We start from the raw sequence: 23,325 nt of genomic DNA on the forward strand, positions 1-23,325 counted from the left end.
GAAATAACAAAAACATATTAACTTAAATTAACAACAAAAAAATATCATAAATTTCTTATTTGTATAATCAGAATCGCCCAGCTACCCCTAACGGGCGGGTGGGCGTGGGCGGACGGGAGGTCGGGTGAGGGACGATTGGGTGGGGTGGCCAGCCAGGCATGTGAGGGCGGGTAGGGTCGACGGGCAGGCTGGGTGGGTGTGCTTGAGAGGGGTGCGCGTGTGTGGGTGGGCGGGCAGTGCATGTAGGCAAGCTTGCGGGAGGGGCGGACCCCAACCTCCCCATCCTCACTCACACCCTCACTCACCCTCCCCACGCCCTTCTCCACCTTCCTCAACCCCTCCGCCTCCTTCTCCCCCTAACCCACACTCCCCTCCCTCACATACCCGTCTCCCACACCCCCTTCCCCACCCTCTTCTCCCATCCCTATCCCACCCACGCCCCCTTCTTCTCCCTACTCGCTGTACCTTCCCCTCACCCACAGCCCCTTCCTACCACCCTCCCCCTCCCCTACGCCCCCTAACCCCATCTCCTTCTTCTCCCTACTCGCCCTACCTTCCCCTCACCAACAGCCCCTTCCTACCACCCTCCCCCTCCCCTACACCCCCTAACCCCATCTCCTTCCCCTCCCCCCTCACCTATGCCCCCTAACCCTCCCTTCCCCTTCCCACCCCCTTCCTCTCCCTACTCGCCCTACCTTCCCCTCACACACACCCCCTTCCTACGTCCCTCCCCCTCACCTACGCCCACTAACCCCATCCCCTTCCCCTTCCCAGCCCCCAAAACACCCCTCCTACCCTCGCCCCTAACCCTTCTCCCTACCCTAGCCCCTCCCCTCTACCCTTGTCCCTAACCCTTCCCCCTACCCTAGCCCCACCCTCCCCTTGCCCCTTCCCCCACCCTAACCCACGCCTCCCCCCACCCTAACCCACCTCTCCCCCTAACCCCGCTACATTAACTCCCCACTCGCCCTAACACCCCCTCCCCTCTACCCTCGTCATACCCTAACCCCCCTAACCCTCCCCTCCCCTTAGCCCCCTTAACCCTTTACCCTTGCCCTACCCTAACCCTCCCTCCCCCTAACCCTCCCCTATCCTCCACTCGCCCTCTCCTAACCCCCCTAACCCTCCCCCCCTCTTAACCCCCCTAACTCTCTACCCTCGCCCTACCCTAACCCCCCCCTAACCCCCCTAGCCCTACCCTAATCTCCCACTCCCCTCCCCTTACCCTCGCCCTAACCTAACCCCCCCTCCCCCTAACCCTCCCCTCCCCATAACCCCCCTAACCCTCTACCCTCGTCCTACCTTGACCCCCCCTCCCCCTAAACCCCCTAACCCCCCCCTCCCCTTAACCGCCTAACCCTCTACCCTCGCTCCACCCTAACCCCCCCCAACCCCCTAACCCTCCCCTCCCCTTACCCACATAACCCTTCACTAACCCTCCCCTCCCCTAACCCCCCTAACCCTCCCATCCCCTTAACCCCACTAACCCTCTACACTCAGCCTACCCTAACCCTCCCCTCCCTCTCCCCCTGACCCTCTACCCTCGGCCTACCCTAACACTCCCCTCCCCCTCCCCCTAACCCTCCCCTCCCCTTACCCCCATAACCCTACCCTAACCCACCCCCCTCACCCTCCCCTAACTTCCCCCCCTCACACCTCCCCTCTACCCTCCCCCTCACCCCTACCTACCCTACCCTAACTGCCCCCTTCCCTCTACCCTCCCCATGCCCTACCCTAACGCCCCCCTCATCCCCCACCTGCGCCCACCCACGGGCCTCCCCCACCCGGCGCTCATGCCCATGCCTGCACCCCCCCCCCCTCCCGTTACCCCCATAACCCTACCCTTACCCCCCCCTTCGCCCTCCCCTAACCCCCTCCCCCCCCACGCCTCCCCTCTATCCTCCCCCTCACCCCTACCTGCCCTACCCTAACTCCCCCCTCATCCCCTACTTGCGCCCACCCACGGGTGTCCCCCACCTTGTTCCCATGCACACCCATGGGCCTCCCCACCCGGCACCTGCCCACGGGCCTCCCCCACCCGGCGCCCATGCCCATGTCTGCCCCCCACCGGGCGCCTACGCCCACACCCGCTCCCCACCTGACGCCCTCCCCTCCGTTCCCCACCCAGCGCCCGCACGTACCCTCCACCCGGCACCGGCGGCTGCACCCGCTCCCCACCCGGTGCCCGTGCCCGCACACATGCCCGCTCCCCACCCGACACCCTCCCTTTCGTTCCCCACCCGCGCCTGCCACCCACCCGGCACTGGCGCCCACCCCCCACCCGGCGACTGCACCCGCCCCCCACCTGGCGCCTGCACCCGTGCCCTCTCTACACTTGGCGCCCTCCCCTTCGCTGCCGACTCGACCTCCACCCATGGGCCTCCCCCACCCCGGCGACCCACCCCCCCCCCCGCCCGACTGGTGGCTGGGCGATTCTCGGAATAGCCCAACCACCAGTCGGGTGGGGGAGCGGGCCGTCAGGGTGGCGCGGCTCTCAGTTGGCGCCACCACGGTGGCACGACCCCCCACCCGACTAGTGGCCGGGTGATTCCGAGAATTCAGGCTCTACCATTTATCCCTCCAATACTAGACAAGGGATCCGTATGCATGAAATCCTCATTTATACAACTAAGATTTACCACAATCCCTCCATTATTGGTCAAGGGATTCCTAGTGCAAACAATAAACATACACTACCAATATTTACGGCAATCCTGCCATTACCGGTCAAGGGATCACTAGGACCTAAAAAAGCATGAGCGTATCCATATTTATTCACGAATACCTTGAGGAATTGTCTTGTCTTGACCCTCATGCTTTATTGTGTATCCCAACATTATCGGTCAAGGGATTCTTAGGCTGTTGGGAATTTTCCTGAGACCACCTCACCGAGTTCCAAAACCATCCAAAAATCTAGCTCAACCAAATGAAAGAACCCCATCACACTATGGATATTAGGAAATCGAAAGGCAATGTTAAAAACTATTGTCACACCTAGATAAATCCATGTCAATGAAAACAAGATAACCAAATACACACATTCTTATACCATGCATGCCAAAACTAGCAAGGAAATCATACATGGAACTCAATACTTGCAAAGTAATCCCATTGTAGCCACTTGATCCAACTCTTCCTTTCTTGATCCTTTCTTTATTTTTCCTTCTTGTCCTTCATTTGCCTTCCTTTTTCCAATGTTAGAGTGTTCCAAGAATGCTCTAAGTGTGCAAGAGTATGAGAGAGAGAGATCCCAAAACTAACTAAGAAAAGGTTGTGCTGAAAAATGTTGTTAACTAGTCCTCATAAGATTTTTCATTAATGAGGACTCTATTTTCTTCAATTTTCATTATTTTCTTAAATTTCATATTCATATACAGCATGTTACCTTTCACCTTCCTTTTCTCCCAATTTCCTTTATTTTCATAAATAAAATGTCAATAAATTCCTCTTTTCCTTTTCAAAGCCTTTTCCATTTCCTTTGCCAATTTCCTTAGCCATAATAAACCAAATGAACACCCCTCTAGAATTTTTTTACCAACATTCAACGTCAAATCTCTGTCCCATGTCCTTGGTCTTATTTTTCCTTTATTAACTTTATTACATGGGTTTTTAACTAGGGTTGTTATACAACCATCCCCTTTGGGGGAACACCATCCTCAGTGTTCAATGACACCTATAACCTGCAAGACCACTGAAAAACCAAAACATACCACCCATGGAGCTTTATAATTTATATTGATGCAATATTTACAATGAACCATCTCTTGAAAAGCAAATTAGCATAACCAACATGATAACATTACAACCATACCACGTATTAGAGCTTTATAACAAAACTCAACACAATATTTACATCAAACATATGCATATATACACATAACCAAAACAAAACACCAAAACATCTACCAAAAGACATCCACTCAACCAGTGAATAGAGAAGGATATATAGCCCGCATTTGATCAGCCATCTCCCATGTAGCTTCATCAGGGTCAAAGTGCTTCCAATGCACTTTAACTTGCTCGATTTTGGAGTATGAGTTGTTTTCATTGCAAAATCCACAGAGGTTGAAACTGGAATTATCCTTATGGATCCACATGCAATATAGAAAGATAAATCACATGATCAACATCTTTCACATATATTTTAAGAAATGAAACATGGAACACATCACTGACCTTCACTATCGGAGTTAGTCCAAGTTAGTAGGCCACTTGTCCAATCCTCTAAGGGATCTCAAAATGCCCATAATATTTAGGTAAAAAAATCGCACATGACCCAATCCTCAAGGGGATTATTTTGGGCTTGATATGCAAGTACATCTTTTCCCCAACCTGAAAATCCTTAAATACCCAGCAATGATTTGCATAGCTCTTGTACTTTCCATATGCCACCTTTAAATTATTCCTTATAACTTGCATTTCATGTTCTATCTCTACGAACATGTCTGATCATATCAACACCTTGTTCACTACATCACTTTAACTTATGGGAGTATTAAAACTCCACCCATAAAGTGTCTCAAACAAACTCATCCTTAAGGACTCCTAATACCCATTATTGTAAGAAAACTTAACTAGTGGAAGATACTCTTTCCACTTCCGCTGCTGATGCATAACATACATTCTAAACATGTCATCTAAAATCACGTTGACCCTCCCTATCTGTCCATTTTCTAGCAAATGATGAGTTTTTTTGAAGGCCAACTTTGTACCCAAACCTGCATATTTCGCTGACATAAACTTTATCAGAATACCATGAAACATCATTATCACTGTGATGATTACCTATGCTACCTCACTAGCTAAATGAGTAGACTTTACTGGAATGAAGTGGGCTACCTTAGTAAAGATGTCCAATACAACCATGATATAATTGTCTTTTCTAGATGTCCTCGGAAAAGCTATGTTGAAATCCATAGAAATGACCTCCCATTTCCAACCTATAATCAAAATCGGTTTTAGTAACCCACTTAGATGTTTACACTCTACCTTTACCTATTGACTATCCAAACATCTAATGACAAAATATTCCACCTCTTTCTTCAGATTCAACCAATAGTAGGACTTCTTCTCTACTGTCAATGTCTTCCAATATACCAGGTGTTATAGGCCATTTCTTCACATCTGCTCAATAGGCCTTTAAATGGGATTAATTCATATCCTTCACAATATTGTCATCATCCCTACTCAAATCCCTATGCATGACTCTACTAAATCCCTTAGTTTCTGCTCATAGCTACTTAGTTCCTCATTTTTAAGTCCCAACGCACCCTGGCCCTTTAGGGACCAAAGTTGACTACTAGTTTGACTCTCTCTACAATAGCGCTGATCACTAGTAGTTTGCTCAGTCTTGGGGTTGCACTGATTCTAAAAATTTGGGAAAAATAAAAAGAATCTCAAACCTTCCTCTTCTAGAAGCTTCCTAAGGTTGTTTCAACCATTTACCTTGGATAAAAATTCAAATCATATTTGATTCCGCCTTGTATAAATCGCCATCCTATCCCTTGAGCTAATCCTCCCATCACTTTTTGATCTCAATCCTAGATTGGTAAATGGATAAGAATTCATGGACTACCTCTCACATCTATATATTTAGAGTCATCCATGAGCAAGGTATTGGCTTTTGGAGATTGATTCTACCCTCATGCTATTGCTTTGAGAGTCATTATTCCATACATTAGGGTGACATAAAGGCATGCTTTGTGGCAAGGAAAGGACAAGTAAACTTAGGGAGCTCTTCTATACTATCAACTCCTAGTACACAACCTACTCCTTCTCCTCCAACTACACGTATAGTTGAACAACAAGTTGTCCCTTATGTTAGTGGGATTGCTTACCTTCAAAAGCCTAACTCTCCTAATGTTGGGTACACTCCGCAAGAGGGGCGGTTTCCTCTATCATCCCCTCTTAATTTAGTAGGGGGAAACCTATTATTGGTATACCTCAAATTGTTTCTCAACCTTATCTAAATCTTCCTTATCCTAGAATGGTTGCTAATTTTTAGAAACCCACTTTTACCTTACAACCTAGTTTGATTGTGGATCCATTTTGAATTATCAACCTGTGTTGTCCATATATCAAATTATTACTTATCAATGCATGCCTCTATAAGCTAGAATTCATGTAAGAAAACCTTTACAAGTTGTAACCAAGACTCAATTTATTTTCTTGGTATCTGGTACCCTCCAGGTTCCACTTACCTAGCCTTTACAAGGTATCTTAAAGTCTCAATCAATTGGACAAGGTGTTCCTCAAATTCTGGTAGGACATATTACTTATAGTATGGCACAACCACCACTGAATCCACCTCATGTTAAGATGATGTAAATCCCATGGGGAAATAGTATCAACCTTATTAGGGTATTCTTCAAGTTCCTTGTCAAGGCTAGCATGTCCAAACCCATCCTCTCCAGCATTTGCAACATCATATTGGAGTTGGAGAACAAGGTTATGTGTATGTTGGTTATTATAATCCTCCTTATTATTGTGCCTAGGTTCCTCTTTATCATAACCCTCCCACTCATGGAGCGTAGATACCTATTGATAAGGTTATTCCATCTTATTCAGGTTATCGTCCACCAGATTTTAACAGGCAATTGCCATTTGTGAAGACTCTCGAATTTCCTTATTTGACTCATCTCACCAATGATCCTATTGTTCATTCACGTTGGTGGCCGATTACTCCTACGAAATTTCCTTTTGATATCCCAAAATTCAATGGGAATCCTAGAGAAGACCCATCGATGCATGTCACGACTTATCATATGTGGTGTTCATCAAACTCCCTTAATGATGATTCGACAAAGTTACGTATTTTCCAACGTACGCTTACCAGTACAATAGTTAAATGGTATAATGAATTACCAAGAGCTTTGTTTAACAATTTTAGTGTCTTGGTTACCACCTTCCTCACACATTTCCAATTTTCCATCAGATACAAAAGTGGAGCAAAAATTATGACCAACTTCAAACAATTTGATTCCACTAACATCTCTGATCATATTCATGAGTGGAGATGTCACTGTCGGTTCGTTAAGACACACGTTCCAAATAAATTTCTAGCGTAATTGTCTACTAAGTCTTTGTTGGCTCCTATAACAGGAGACATAGGTAAGGGTGGAGTTTTAATCGAAGAGAAAGTAGCTGCTTGTACCAGTACTTGGATCTTGTTTATACCTAATCTGGCATGATTTATGATAAGATACCAAACTCTCTGCAACCTTTGAATATTATTCCTCGAGCTCCTAGCAAATAATCTCATGTTTTTATGGCATGATTGGTTCTACCAGTTTGCAATCAGTGAGTAAACCATCTGGTACTGCTCTTGCCGAAACTACCCAAATCCCTTCGTCCAATACTCCTGCAACTTCTTCTTCTGAGATCAATGTCATTCATTCTAATAAACGTAAATCTCAACAGCAACTAGGAAGTAAGAAGAAAGGAAAAGGTAACAAGAAGAAAGATTCTCCTCCGCAAGATAAACAAAAAAATCAATCTCCTAATGAGAAACAAAAACCTCATTACGCATTCCTGATTTATAATGAGGAACACTTCACTCATGATTGTCCTCACCAAGTAGAATGAACCAATTTCTGAAGTCTTCTACTTCACTTGACATGTTGACAGATTCGTTTCCAAATCAGGAAACTCATTTGGTTGCTCCGGAACCTACGTCCTCTGACTCAATTTCGATGCTTTCTTCTCCTAAATAAAAAACTGATGTTATGGTGGCTACCCATAATAAAGACCATGGTGATTTGAATCCCTCAAATAGTTAGGCTACTGATCAAACTACTAATTTGGCTACAACTCCTTCAGATCCTGATCCTCTTATGATCCCTACATAATTGACTATTAAGTTTTTGAATAGTGTTATTCATAAATATACTTTCAACCCTCGCACGAGAGTTGCTTAGAATTATAGCGCAGTTGAGGAATTGGCTTAGTCCCCATCATCAATGTCTACTCTTGAGGTGTTGCAAAATTGCCCCACCCAGAAAAAAAGGATTTTCTTTCCACGATTAGTTGCATCAATCCTTCGAATTCCAACCTAGTCATTTTCAATCATGAGAACTATACACCTATACTTATAGCTCAATTAGCATTTATGATGTAGGTTGTCATCCACGGTAAGTTCATCATTCTATTATGGATGATGGAGCCTCTACTTACATCATATCTTTGTCTTGCTAGAATGAAATTAGTTCTCCTCAATTGAGATAATCGCCCGCCACCTTGAAAGCTTTTGACGGAAGAATGTATAAACCTTGTGGGATTTTGAATTCCTTAAAGTAGAATTGGAACATAAATCTGTATCCATAGAATTTTAAGTTATTGATGGACCACCAGATTATAATCTTCTAGTGGGTTGCACCTAGGTTTACGCCATGGCTACTATCATTTCAACTTATTTCTGGATGATTGTCTTTCCTCATAAAGGTGACATAGTAGCCATTGATCAACTGATTTTTTTGCCTCCAATTCTCCTATTACTGGAAGTGTCCCTCTAGTAGGGTAAACTCTATGCCCATATCAGCATGTCGGGTTTGTATTTCTTAAGGATTACTCTCTCATGGGAACCTTTTCTCTTTCACCTTCTCTACTTCTCGATAGCTCCTCTTTGGTTGCATATATCAATATGATATCCTCTTCTACTATTCCAACTGATCCATGAATAGTACTAGATGAAACTAACATCAATACTTTTGGTGATCGTATGCCTCTTAGCCGCATCGAGCTTGATTATGAAGCCATTAATTTAGCTTGTATGACTCATTCTGATTTAGTCTCTTTAATCAATTAGGTCAATTTCTCATTGGATTATGGCACGTCTTCTAATTCTTTCTCCCATGAATTCCCTACAGATGAGAGCATCATGGAGATCATGATGCCAGACGATGCATCTTGGGATGATCATCACCATTGTTCCTCCTTGTTAGATCCCATAAAGGATAATCCTTATGACTTTTATCAACCTAATATCGCTGAGCTCACTACAAATTATGCTTCCATTCAAGAAGTTAATTCAGAGAAGAACCTATCGAATATTGAAGAGACCATCCCTCTTGACATCTCAATTAAAATTGGCATAGTCAAGAATTTACATATAGATGTGTCTTTCTCCCTGGATGAGATTAAGACTCACAAAGGTCTATTTCATGAGTTTCAAGATGTATTTTCCTAGTCTTACGAGGAAATGTCAGGGATCGATCCAAAAATTGAGGTTCACGAAATAAAAATGTATCCTGATGCTAAACCATTATAATAGTGCCTCCGTCTGATCTATCCTAAGAATTCTATTGCTATTAAATCTAAGATTGAAAAACTTCTATGTGTTGCTTTCATTTATCTAGTTCCTTTGACTAATTGGGTGTCAAATATTGCTCTTGTCATGAATAAATAGGGAACAATTCGCGTATGTGTTGATTATCGAGACATAAATCATGCTTGTCTGAAGGATAACTATCCCAACCCATTCATTAGCAATATGGTTGATGACTGTGCTGGTTGTGAAATCTATTCATTCATGTTTAGATTTTCTAGCTATAATCAGATAAAAATTGTCCCAGCGGATCAACATAAAACTACATTTATTTGTCCTTGGGGCACATTTTCATACCAGAAACTCTCTTTCGGGTTGAAGAATGTTGGGGCTACATTCTAGAGGGTGATGGAATGCACCTTCCATGATATCAAATATATCATGCAACATTATCTAGATGATCTTTGTGGTCACTCAAAACATTAGGCTGATCACCCGATGCATCTTAGAGCCATTTTATTATGATGTATACATTACAATATTCGATGAAATTGTCACAAATTTGTATTTTATGTTATCTGTCATTGAGTTCTCAGATTTGTGCTTTCAAAACTTGAAATAAATATCAATCCTTTGAAATTTTAGGCAATCATATATCCGCCTAAGTCTTATTCCCTCCTTCAGCTCGAAGGACTCCAAGGGAAGGCTAAAATTCTAAGGAGGTTTGTCCCTAACTATGCTGAGTTGGAAAAATGATTCACTTGCCTGTTAAAGAAAGGGGTTCCCTTCCATTGGGACGATGATGATCAAACGACATTTGATTCCTTGAAATATGTACTGATTCGAGAATCTCTCTTATATCTCGTGGATGACCAACACAACTATTTCCTATATTTCGCCATTGTAGTTACAACCATCATCATGATATTGGTCCAAGAGGATGATATAAGGACTGAACATCCCATTTACTACTTGATTCAGAATATCAATGATATCAAAATTAATTACACTCATGTTGAGAAGTTAGCTTTCGAGGATGTTCAATTTGTTCAAAGATTCTACCAGTGTATATTGCTCAAAAAAACTATGGTCATTTTGGGTTACAACCCTATGACATACATTTTTTCATGTAAATTTCTATGGGGAAAGTACTCCAAATGTATCGTCATCCTAGAAGTGTTTGACTTGGAAATAATCAAATCCAAGTCAAAGAAATCATTAGTTTTTGCTGAGATGATCTGTGACCTTCCCACTAGTTGTTCTGAATCCATGTCCAAAAATTCAATCCCAGAGGAGTCATTGTTTTCTATTTCATCATCTGAAACTTGCGATGGATATATCCTTGTGTACCTCTAGAGCCATACTTTCTGGTCTAATACCTCTCACTCTGAGCATCGACATATTCAATATCAAGACAAAAATTATATAATCATTGGCAACTGTTAGGCCCCTATACTACTAGTGTAACCCCTTATTGTTATTAGGAAAACCCACTTATTATATTGATGTACCCATGTAGTGCCCATATTGTGACTATTGTGCCCCATAGAAGCCCACTATTGTTATTATTGTGCCCTTACATTATTATTGTGATGTCGGCTCTGATTATGTTATGACCCCTTAGACTCCTATATATAGAAAGGAGGTCCTTTCATTTGTATCATCCAAGAATTGTTCATTTATGTAATGTAAAGGATGTTTCCCCCTCGAAGAGGCTGAATTCTAAGGCGTTGATCTATCTTTTCTATCTTTTCTTGAGCTGGTTTCATAACAGCAACACCCTATATCATCATGGTATCAATACAGTTTTCTCAAGGTTCCTAACCCATGAGGAGGCCAAGAAAGTCCTTAATGAATGCCACTCAGGGGAATTTGGCGGTAATTTATTTGGTTATGCTACCACACAGAAGATCATATGTGATGTTTACTTTTGGCCTACCATTTTCACAATTGTAATCTCAATGTCCAAAAGTTTCATTCATGCCAGATTTTTTAAGGCAAGACCCATGCTCCACCCTAATCCGAATTTAACTAGGAATGCAAGAAATGACAGATACAACCATAAATATAGAGATGCAGAAGAAATAAACTTCCTTTAATTAATATCCAATAATGAAATATGCTTATAAACAGTATGGAAATGATACTAGCTCGACGATATAATCTTATGTCTGAGAATAGATGTGGTGGCTACATGGCTCTAAACTGCGTCACAATAAGGCTCAAGGGCCTTTTTATTATTGAAAAATAAGAGAAAATCCTAAACAACCAAAACCCTAATCCGAGGAGGTGTAACACCAAGATTTTATGGGCCTCGTTGGGGTTAGTTGGGCAGCCAACTTCCCAGGGTCCTAACTTGGTCATATTATCTCCATTTGACGCTCATGATACACCATTGGAATGATCCCTCCGAGGAATAAGGTGAAAAAAATTATTAATTAAAAGTCGTTGGCAGTATATTGCAAAAATAATGTTGTTTAGGGCCTCAAAATAGCCCCAGAAGTTTAGGACCCGAAAAACTGCTAAAAATAGTAAACTATGCTACAATTAAGGGAACTGAAAAACTAAAAGAAACAATGGTGGGGGTCCACGTGGAATTGGAGGGTGGCCACAAATATCTACCTAGATCACACCCGTACCTATGCATAATGTTATTTTTTTAGGTCATTTTTCGAAATGGGGTATTGATTTCATGACATGTAACCCTCACTCGACTGCGGGGTATGGCTATATCATTGTAGCGATTGATTACTTTACGAAATGGGTTGAGTCGATGCCTACATTTGACAATACCCAAAAAACATCTGCATATTTCTTTCTCAGCCATGTCATCACATGGTTTGGTGTTACACAAGCCATAATTACTGATCATCGAAATAATTTTAGGAATCATATGATGACCAAACTGACTTCTAATATGGGACTTTCCCATGAAGGTTCCACTCCCTACTATTCACAAGCAGATGGACAAGTTGAGGCTATTAATAAGGTTCTTAAAACCATGATTCAATTGATGATAGGGGTCCATGAATCAGACTCAAATTTGCTTATTTTTTTTTGCCTTGTGGGCATATCGAACCTACGTTAGGACTACTACTAGATTTACAATGTTCTAGTTCGTTTATGGTTTGGAAGCTATCCTTATGATATAATGTGAGATTATGTCATTGAAACTGGGTATACAACTTCTTCCTGCCACTTATCTAGAAGAGGAATTTGTTTTACACCTCATGCACTTAGATGAGAGATGGCATGATGTCACTTTAGCTAATGAGGCTCATACGATATGCCTTTTCCTGCCACTTCTCTAGAAGAGGAATTTGTTTTACACCTCATGCACTTAGATGAGAGATGGCATGATGTCACTTTAGCTAATGAGGCTCATAAGATACGTATCAAGGCGCAATATGACAAGAGTGTCAAGCCTCACATCTTCTTAGAAGGAGACCTTGTTTTGCTTTATGAACAAGAGTATGATAAATTAGGTTCAGGAAATTTCGAGCCAATGTGGATAGGCCCATATAGTTTCAAATGTATTCTTGCGAAACGGGCCCAAGAGATAATATATTTTTATGGAGTTCCACTGGCATAGCCTAGAAATGGGTTGCACCTTAAAAAATACTATGCTTTATTTTTCATAATACACTGTGTACATGATAAATATAGGTGTGTTGAGTGTGTTTACAATGTTTCCCTTCAGAATTTCCTTTGGCTTTTTTTAATCCCATTTACATTTTGTTTTCATATTTCAGCATCCTTGGAGCCATTTGTTAGTTATGCTGAGGATGCTACTCATAGTACTCAGAACCTATCTTTCACAGCATGGACCATATTCACTCCAGACGATGAGTTAGTGAGTATACAAGGTATTTTTCTCACTCGCTCTACCAATAACATCGTTGAGTATAGTGTGGTGATTAAACTACTACCTAATGATATTCCACATGGTATATGTCATACAGTCATCTAATTGAACTCACAAATTGTAGTACTACATTTGAATAATGTCTACTCAATTAGAAGTCCAACTATGCTTTTCATGTTCTTCAGGGTTCACCTTCTAGAAATACAGATTGATTACATCCATTATCAAAACATTTCTATAAATATAAATACATTGGAAAATGCATTAGCTAATCATGTTTTAAATAGACATTTCTGACACATGTAAATAATTTCAATACACATCACATCAATTCAAAATAATAATAGGAATGTAGGAAACACTAAAGATAGATACATGTTTATATATAATGTTTGATTTTACAAAATTTGTGCCCGAAACAAATATGGCCACACGACCTACCGTATCTAAAATTATACATGCAAATATGGAAGTATACCTCCTAGTAGACTAATCATAGTGCTCATGATAACATGCCACTGCATGGGCTATCTTGCATCGTAGTTGATCGATACACCCTAGCACTCCAATAGTATGTCACTGTAATCACATAAGAAGTTGTTTGACCAAGGTTTCATCTATACCATGTGTCAATCCCCCCATATGATGTTCTACCTCTGCAAGGGTATTTGATATGTTGAGATCTTGTAGGACTTCCCATCCTACTACAACAACTTGTACTGGTTTTGGTGCCAATTGTGGGTCTCCTACTCGTTGGATATATGACATACCTATAGGTCAAACGAGTCCAATATCTGCATGTACAAATCAATGTTTTAGTCTAAAAAACATAAAAAATAAAAATAAATTGTAAATATTAAGGTAAAAAAAAATTTCAAAATATCTTACCTATAACACCCCATTTCTCCCCCTCAGGAAGTGCAAACTCTGGGCCTCCGCAGAAATCCACCACCACATATGGATAATCATGCACCATGATAAATTGTATGTGTAACCATCTGAATAAAACTGATGTGAAGTTCATGGATGATGGACCTGTATGGTGGGATATGAGATCTATCCACCCCCTCATTCCTAGAACTCTTGCAACAATGGGCTCGAGTGAGATATGTTGAGGTTGTAGTAATGGAATCCTCTCTAGAGAAAAGGAGACTAAGATTGCTCCATAGCCAAAATTCTTTAGTCTCCCATCTTTTTCTTTAGTCATTTTTTCTTTCATGTTTACCAACACTCCCTTGCTCTAGTTGAAGATGGTTGGCTCTATAAATTCTAGAGCATACTACATGTGTGATCTATTGGCCACATGTAGTGTAGATTTACCTTCCAATCTAAAAAAATGAATAGGATCGTTCATAGAGGCGGTCAGGCCACGTCCTTTATGATAATTTTCCCATCCTTGGTCGATTGGGCTCAAGTTCTGTAATGAGTGGAAACATAATCATTGACCATTTATCCTTCTCTTCTCATTCCTATGAAATATGTGGGGCACGTCATCTAGATAAAACTATCAAGAAATATATGTCTTCTACCTTTATCTCAAGAATATGTGCTCCTAGCCTGAATAACTGCACTTGAGCATCCCACGCACATGAAATATATTCAATTAATTCCATATGTTTCCTCATTTGAGGGAGCCAAAATAATTTTAGCAATACACAATCTCTTAGTGATTGGATGGTAGAAGTATCATTTGATGCATTCGTATATTTGTCTTCATGTTCACTTTCCCACCATATCAGAGACATTTTGTAGCAATGAAGTCCTGAAACATCACAAAGAGACTCATTAGGATTACTTTCATGCAAAAAACTTGGAAATTTTTTAGAACTAGTGGTACAAATTTTTGTTTTTCACCCAGCTCACCACCCAAGGGAGGAAAGTGTGTTCGTGTGCTCCCTCAGTGTTAAGTCTCTAGTATCAACGCACCTTTTGACCTTCTGGGGATGCGTTGATCGAGGGGCACTATATTTGTTCCCTAGAGCCTCCTAAAACCTAAAAAATGCACATGAAATACAAAAATGGTACCATAAAAATAAAGAGAAAGGTCTTAGCTCCTACCAGGAAGTGACGACACCTAAAATTGTCCTATAGACTGGTCACAATCAACTACAGAAGATCAAGGGTAAAGAGCACTCAGAACACCAAAGTCAAATGGTGAATGTGAAATGGTAAAAATAAATTGTCATTTTAGATATTTATGGTCATTTATCCATTATTTTATTTGTATTTAATGTTTTGACCTAGTGACAATTCAATTTTGTCATGAAACAAGGATTTTAATCCATTTGATGGTGTTTTGAGTATGTTGGCAGTTGTTTAATAGATTTTGTCATGTTTTGAATAGAATTAGATCATTTTGACTGAGAGTAAACCTTTATCAATTTTTTAGGAACTGCAAAATTACAAAATAAAGAACCCCCCTAGAGTCCTGTTTCAGCTTTTTTAAGACTCCTGAAATATGAAAATATTTTTGATCACTTGCCTTTTCGAATTTGTTAAATTAAATGAAAGAACATCTACTCAATATAAGTTTAACCTTTTTCCAAACTGAGATAGACTACTTAAGAAAAACGAATGCCTTAATCGAACATGGTTAAGGGGTTCTCCTAAGTATTATTGTCTACCTTTTTGGACTCAAAGGACTATTATTGTATGAAAATTAACCTTTGGAGTTTCATTTTCTGCCTCTTTCGCAAACATCCTAAACATGAGAAAGATGTTGAGTTTTCACCTTCATAGGACTCATTAAAACATCAAACACTAATGGACTCATTGATCATCATGTGACTGAACCACTCCTTCTCTGGGTTTGTTAAATATACTCAGTGGGATTCGTTTGAAGGATGAACTTACAAATAAAACATATGTTATCCTCCTCAAGCTTGTAAAAAATAAAGAGGTATTGACCTATAATTGTTGGGGAAAATGGGAAAATGAGATACTCCATTTTTTAATGGCAGCGAGTCACACTTTAACATGACACTCTCCCACTTCATATTTGTGGCTTTTAGGTTGGGAATTTTTCTTTTCTTCTGTTTTATCATATCTTTTCAAAGCCTCCATTTTGTTTTTCAGTTAATGCTACCAACTCCATTTCAATGTTGTCATTGTGTTCAAAAGAATTCTTTCAGTCAATACCTGCTACAATACTCTTAAGCCTTCATTCCATGTATGTATTTCCTAATCTACTTCTTCATCAACATCATTTTGATCATTTTGTCTCAAATAATCATACCTATTTTGTGTCATTGATGGGGGATACATCAAGGCATGTTGCGATGGGTCGCCTCCTGTCGGCATCATCTCATTATCCAGGAAGTTAAGTTAGGAACACCCCTTTGGTAACTTGGTTCTTGCATACATCTATGGCAAGTTTCCTCACTCTCGGCAACATGTTTACATAATTTTCCTTTGATCAAATCATTCACACCATATGGATTGCACTAGAGTACCTTAACAGCCATTAACATCATTGGTGGTTTCTCTCATTTCTATTAAAGACTTACATAATTGGCTGGTAATTAGATGGTGTCTACCATGTTCGACTTTAGCTCATTGATTCACATGGCTAGAGTCCTACATTGGTTTGTTGTGTGAATGAGAAGGAAGACCCCAAATCTAGTTTCATCCATACGGGCTATGATTTCAGGATTAATACAAGATCAAAAATGTATGATGGCTATGATCATAAAGAGATTCATCCAGTCATGGTTCCACCATCATTCAATTTTGGACATGTCTTTTAATCATTGCACATGTAATGTTAGCTTATGTGTTTAGTATGGGTAAGCCTCCCCCAATAAATATATCATTATGTAAATGCATTGTAACAAATGATGATCTCGTCGATTGTTCTTGATCATAACTTGTCACAAGGTAAATCACATCTGTCATTAATTGTCATTTTTTACTTTATGCTTTAGGAGGCAATCTATTATAGGCCATTTTTTCGCATCTAATCAATAGGCCTTTAAGCATGATTAATTCATATCCTTCAAGATATTGTCATCATCCTTACACAAATCCCTAAGGATGAATTTGCTAAATCCCTGAGCTTCTTCACTTAACTGCTAAGTTCCCAAGCTTTTAAGGTCCAACACAATAGGTTTCTCAGCATTCGGGGTGGGCTGATTCTAGAAATTTGGGAAAAATAAAAAGAATCTTGAAGCTTCTTGAGGTTCTTTCAACCATTTACCTTGGATAAACATCTGAATCCTATCTAATTCCACCATGGAGAAATTACCATCATGTCCCTTGAGCTCATCCACCCATCACTTTTGGATCTCAAGCTTTGATTGGTAAATGGATAAGAATTCATGAACTTCCTCTCACATCTATATATTTACAACCTTCCGTGGGCAAGAGGTTGACTTTTGGAGATTGATTATACCCTTATGTCTTTGCTTTGATATTCATTACTCCATGCGTCACGATGACATAAAGGCATACTTTGTGGCAAGGAAAGGACAAGTCAACTTGGGGAGCCCTTCTACAAGATCAACTGCTAAGTTCCCAAGCTTTTAAGGCCCAACACAATAGGTTTCTTAGTCTTCGGGTGCGCTGATTCTAGAAGTTTGGGAAAAATAAAAAGAATCCTGAATATTCCTAAGGTTCTTTCAACCGTTTACCTTGGATAAACATATGAATCCTATCTAATTCCACCATGGAGAAATTACCATCATGTCCCTTGAGCTCATCTACCCATCACTTTTGGATCTCAATCTTCGATTGGTAAATGGATAAGAATTCATGAACTTCCTCTCACATCTATATATTTACAACCTTCCATGGTCAAGGGGTGGACTTTTGGAGACTGATTATACCCTTATGTCTTTTCTTTGATATTCATTACTCCATGCATTAGGGTGACATAAATGCATACTTTTTGGCAAGGAGAGGACAAGTCAACTTGGGGAGCTCTTCTACAAGATCAACTCCTATTTTTGGTTGTAACTCTCTCCATTTGTATTAATACAAAGAGTAGACTATTTTCCTATATATGATGTTATTATTTCATGTATTCGAATACCATGTTGATCTATTTTATGAAGTGATTGGATTATGCTACATAGATGTCGTAGATCTTCAGCTTGTCTTGTTTGATTACCCAGGTTCTAATTATAGCAATCAGAGCTAGGATTGGAACATACAAGATGAGGAAGGAGTGAAGCTTGCAATATATTCCAGGTAGGCTTCATGCCATCATTCAAATATTATTAGAAATACGTTGTACCCTTTTCCTTTCTGTTGTTCTAGGTCAATCTATTGGGTCTAGAGAAGACACTTTTCTCCGAAGTCATAGATTATGTATAACACTGGGTGACATGAATATGAATTGACATGAAATTCCCTCAAGATAAGCTTCTTGATCTCACTATTGTCTGACACATAGATCTTGTCCCTAAATCTCACCAAATCATCTACCGTGAGATGATAATCCACTTCTTATTCACAGGTACCTTACTATTGTAACTTGTGCCTAAGCTCCATGTACCTATCATCCTATTGTCCTCCCTATAAGATTTTATCCTATAAATCTATACCATATGAACTCATACTTGTTATGTGATTTACATTTAATCTTCTACTAAGATCATATGTAACCCCGTTATCCGTTCCCTTAATGTACCAAATCTCAAATTCAAACTCACTAATCATAGCCAACAACCTAGCTTACGTAGAATTCAGATTAGGTTGGTCAAATAAGTATCTCAATCCATTGTGATCACTCATCAAGATGAATTTCCTACCAAGAAGATAGTGCCTCAACATCTTCAATGCATGCATGATCGCTGCCAACTCAAGATCATGTGTCATATAATTATGCTCGTTCTTATTCTATTTCCTTGACTTGTAACTTACTACTTTCCCCTCCTGCATCAAGACTCCACGAAGTCCTTTCTTGCAAGCATCTCTACACACCACAAAATCTTTTTCTGAATCTATAATCTTTAGAACTGGAGATTTTGTAAGAAACTGCTTCAACTACCAAAAACTCACTGCACATTCCTTTGTTCATTCCAAGTTATTTCCTTCCCTCTCCAATGATGTAATAGCATATGTAATCCATAAGAATTTCCTTACAACACTCCTATAATAAGATGCTAAACCCATCAATGATCTGACATGATCCACATTCCTAGGAGCTCCCCTTTCCATGATAAATTTGATCTTTTCTGGATTTACTATTATGCCTTCCTTTGAAACAACATTCCCTAAGTAATGCACCTTTGTTTGAAAGAAACTACATTTGCTAAGCTTGGAATACAACTAATTCCCTCTTAGGAATATCAATACTATTGCTAAGTGTTTGAAATGATCATCCTCATTCTTAGAATAAATCAATATATCATCAATGAATACAATAATAAACTTGTCCAGATAAGGACAGAACGCACTATTTATCAAGCACATAAAAGTAGTTCCACAACATTAGTTAAACAAAAAGGAACCAAAACAACCTTGTAATTCCCATACCTGTTCTGGAAAGAAGTCTTGTAGAGGTCCGATTCTTTGATGTGTACCAATTGATATCCTGATCTCATATCAATCTTCGAAAACATTGTTGCTTGCTTCAAATGATCAAACAAGTCATCAATCCTTGACAATGGATGCTTGTTCTTAATCATCACCTTGTTCAATTTCTTGTATTCAATGCGTAAGCTATAAGTTTCATCCTTCTTCTTTACAAACAATATTGGTGCACCTCAAGGAGATACATTTGGCCTGACGTATTGTTATAGAAATTTTTGTGCCTTACAGCATGGAGCATGAAATGTCAATAATCTAAGGGATCCAAAGTCCCTAAACATGTTGTTCTTACCCTTAGAGGAACAAGGTCAGCAAACCACAGCTCTGCAAATCAGTTCTCCACTGAAAAACACTCAAAAACAGGTCAATTTTGGATCAAAGCAGCTGCTCCAAAGGCTACCTGCGTTGCATAGCAAGTGCAACAAAGGCTACCTGCGCTGCATTGCAAGTGAAACAAAGGCTACTTGCGCTGGGCGTACTTTGACATGTGGAGGAATCTTTTTCTCAATGTGCCAGTGCCCAGGAAGCTTCCAGAAAGACACTTGATCATAAGATTCGCCTGATGATGAGTTAAGAGCTTCTAAAACTCCGAGTGGAAGGCAGGAACTCCAAGTGAAGAACTGAAGAACAACTGGAGTTGAAGAGGACAACAAGTCACACATCAAGCTGACTTATCGTCACTCCAAAACTCTATATAAGGATCTCATCCCATGGGATCTGGAGGCCGGAATTTTGTGCAAAGAATTGTTGTTGGTTTACAGTTGTGAGTATTGGGTGATTGCCTGAGGGAGGTGAAGAAGAGATTTCTCTCCGTCGGGAAGGTGATGCTAGATTGGACCTCTCATGGTTGTGTTATCACAAAATTATGTACTAAGGGCTGCTACTTAGCAAGATCTCATGCAACTATTTCAAACTAGGCTTTAGACTAAGGTTAGCCTCCTTAGTCAGAGAGGGCTCTCTCACAGATTTTTGATAAGAATTATTAACAAGAAAAGATGGCTAACTCTTCAAACATTTTATGAAAACAAGCTGGTTGGAACTACAAAATAACATCTCTTCCATTGGGCTCATGGAGTCAAATACTTCTGCAGTAAACTATAAACCACTCAATCATAGAGGCCAAGGCATATAATGTTTAACACTCAAAACATCTCTCAAAAAGAACCTCAACTCATAAATATACACAGGAAGTCTGAGCACTAGGTGAATTCAGAGTGATTGTATATTTAGTGAGCTGTAAAATATATAAAGGATAATGACAAAACCACACATATTCTGAGCATTGAACACATGATGAATCTTGGGAAGAAAAAGTAATCCTTATATTACTGTCAAAAAAGTCTTTTTACATAAGCTGATAAAAACTCTGTTTTTTCATAAATCTCCAACCCCTATTACATCCTAGTCTGATCCCTTTATAGGAATACATTCTTCCCTCTCTAGAGCGAGCTCAAAGGCTCTATTAACTACTCCTATATGCTATTTAACTAATTCATTAATTACAAAAGTGCTGAGCTGTAATTACACAAAATCCTAATCAAACTTAAACACTAATTCCATTCTCCTCGTAACATGATTCTTCTTGGATCCTTGACAGCTGTCCTCCTTCAGTTAGGCTGAGATGGCTGAGCTAAAGATGCAATAAACCAGCTAACCTTGGATGCTTGAAAGCGCTGATGGCTCATTAATTGATCAAAAGATGTGCTCTGTTTTTACGGTCTCTGTCTCCCAACATTCTCCGAAAATGTAGCAGCATGTTCCCAAATCTTTAATAACTCAAAGTATTGAACGCTGCTACCAAATACCATGTCTCCAGATGAGTTGTAGGCTGTATTGATGTACAGTTGTCTCTCTTCTAACATTCCCGGTCAAACTGTTTATTCTGCATTGAAAACATCACCTACAGCAGTTTCGTAGCGCGCTACGAAACTGCTGTGTGATTTAAAAAACACAGTCTTCCTCTAAACTCCTCACAAAATTGAGTAGCTGCTGTTGCCATTCTTCAGTTTCTGTTGTAATCTTTGCTTGTGTACTGTTTAGTTCACGACATTCTTCAGACATGCTAGAATATTCTGCATCAAGTGAACAAAGTTGATAATCCTTTATCCAATTAATAGTACCCATGGAAAAACCGAGTTCATGTAGCATAACACATTCATGATAGCCAGCACATTCCTGTAACAATACTTGAGATGCATTTGCTGTTAAAGTACTCAACCCTGACCAAAATCTATTTGCAGCAAAGGTGCGGAATTCTGAAGGTATATAAACAAGGCAGTCCAATATAACTTTGGCTATAACTCTGAGAGCCTGAGTGTCTTAATCAACCTTCTGAGATCTGTCATTATAATCATATAGAATATGTGGTTTTCCCAAAACCGATGCATGCACAGAAACATCATGACCCTACATCTCCTTTTGCTGCTATTTCTTACAGTTAATGTAATATTCTGTCTTATCCAAAGGCATAAAAGTTGTATATTATGATGTTGGTCTTCCCATCCAATACAATCAACAAGAAGACTTTATCAATTTCTTTTGTTGCCATACACACAAGTCTGAATTATTCCTTGAACTCTTTCGGCTCAAAAGTGCTGTTATTTCTATTTTCTCACTGTACTTGACTCATGCAAATTGCACTTACCCTTTCGTGAGGCCTTGCATACATATCTTATTGACTGTGAAACCCCTGATGCAACCCGACATCAAGCACAAGCATGCTTCGGTGTAACTTCAAGTCAGCAACATGCATTGCCTCCTCTATTTTCGTTGAAGCTCTAGATACACAGCCTTTTGAAAGAGCCTCCCTATTGGATCCTGGTAGATACATGTTTGAGCCAATGCCTAATCCATAGTGAAGGGTTCCATCAATCTCAACCACATATATAGTGTGTGTAAACCCATGAAGACTGCACTCAAGTTCTGGCAGCTCATCCAATAAAGATTCTGCAAGTGCTCTAGGATGGGTCTGTAATCTGAATTTTAGTTTTAATAATGCTTTGCAATCCAATAAAGTTGAATCCTGAGAATCAAATGCACCACCAGATCCAGAAAGGACATTTTCCTACACTTCTTCATCATTTTTATTGCATGCCCAAGGTTTAGAACTCGGACTCAGAAGTTCTATCAATGACCTGATGTGTGATACCATCTGAACTTTACTAGAGACAACATATTGGCACCAGTACATCCTCATAATATACCCTCGAAGAAAAGTACATAAAATATGTTGTTCAAATTCTTGAGGTGGTACTCTACAATTCCGCAGCAGAACCAAACATGGCCCATTGTATTCCGATTCCACGGAGCCCAATTCCTCGGCACTATCACAGAAGCCATTCTCTCGAGGAAAAGCCAACAGAGTTGGAGAAGTTGCATAGAGCACAAACCTATGAGCGAAAGCCTGAGATACTGTCTGTAGAATCACATCCTGCCGCTTGCTTTCGCCTTCCATCACTGCAGTAGTTTCGAAGTTCAAATCCGTCGGGACTCGGGAGTATCATAGAGCTAGATGGCTCTTTCGAAAGTTTGTAGCGCGAACGGTAGAATGAGAGAATGAATATGCATAAAGGATGAGGTTTTTCTCGTCATTTTTTGGTTTTATGAAGTTTCATGATATTTTAACACCCTTAAAAACCTCGCTGTACTTGCCCCCTTTTCGCACAAC

Source organism: Pinus tabuliformis, chromosome 7 (genome assembly GCF_031772625.1).
Source record: "Pinus tabuliformis cultivar Carrire ecotype Pingquan chromosome 7, CPIR1, whole genome shotgun sequence".
NCBI lineage: Eukaryota > Viridiplantae > Streptophyta > Pinopsida > Pinales > Pinaceae > Pinus > Pinus tabuliformis.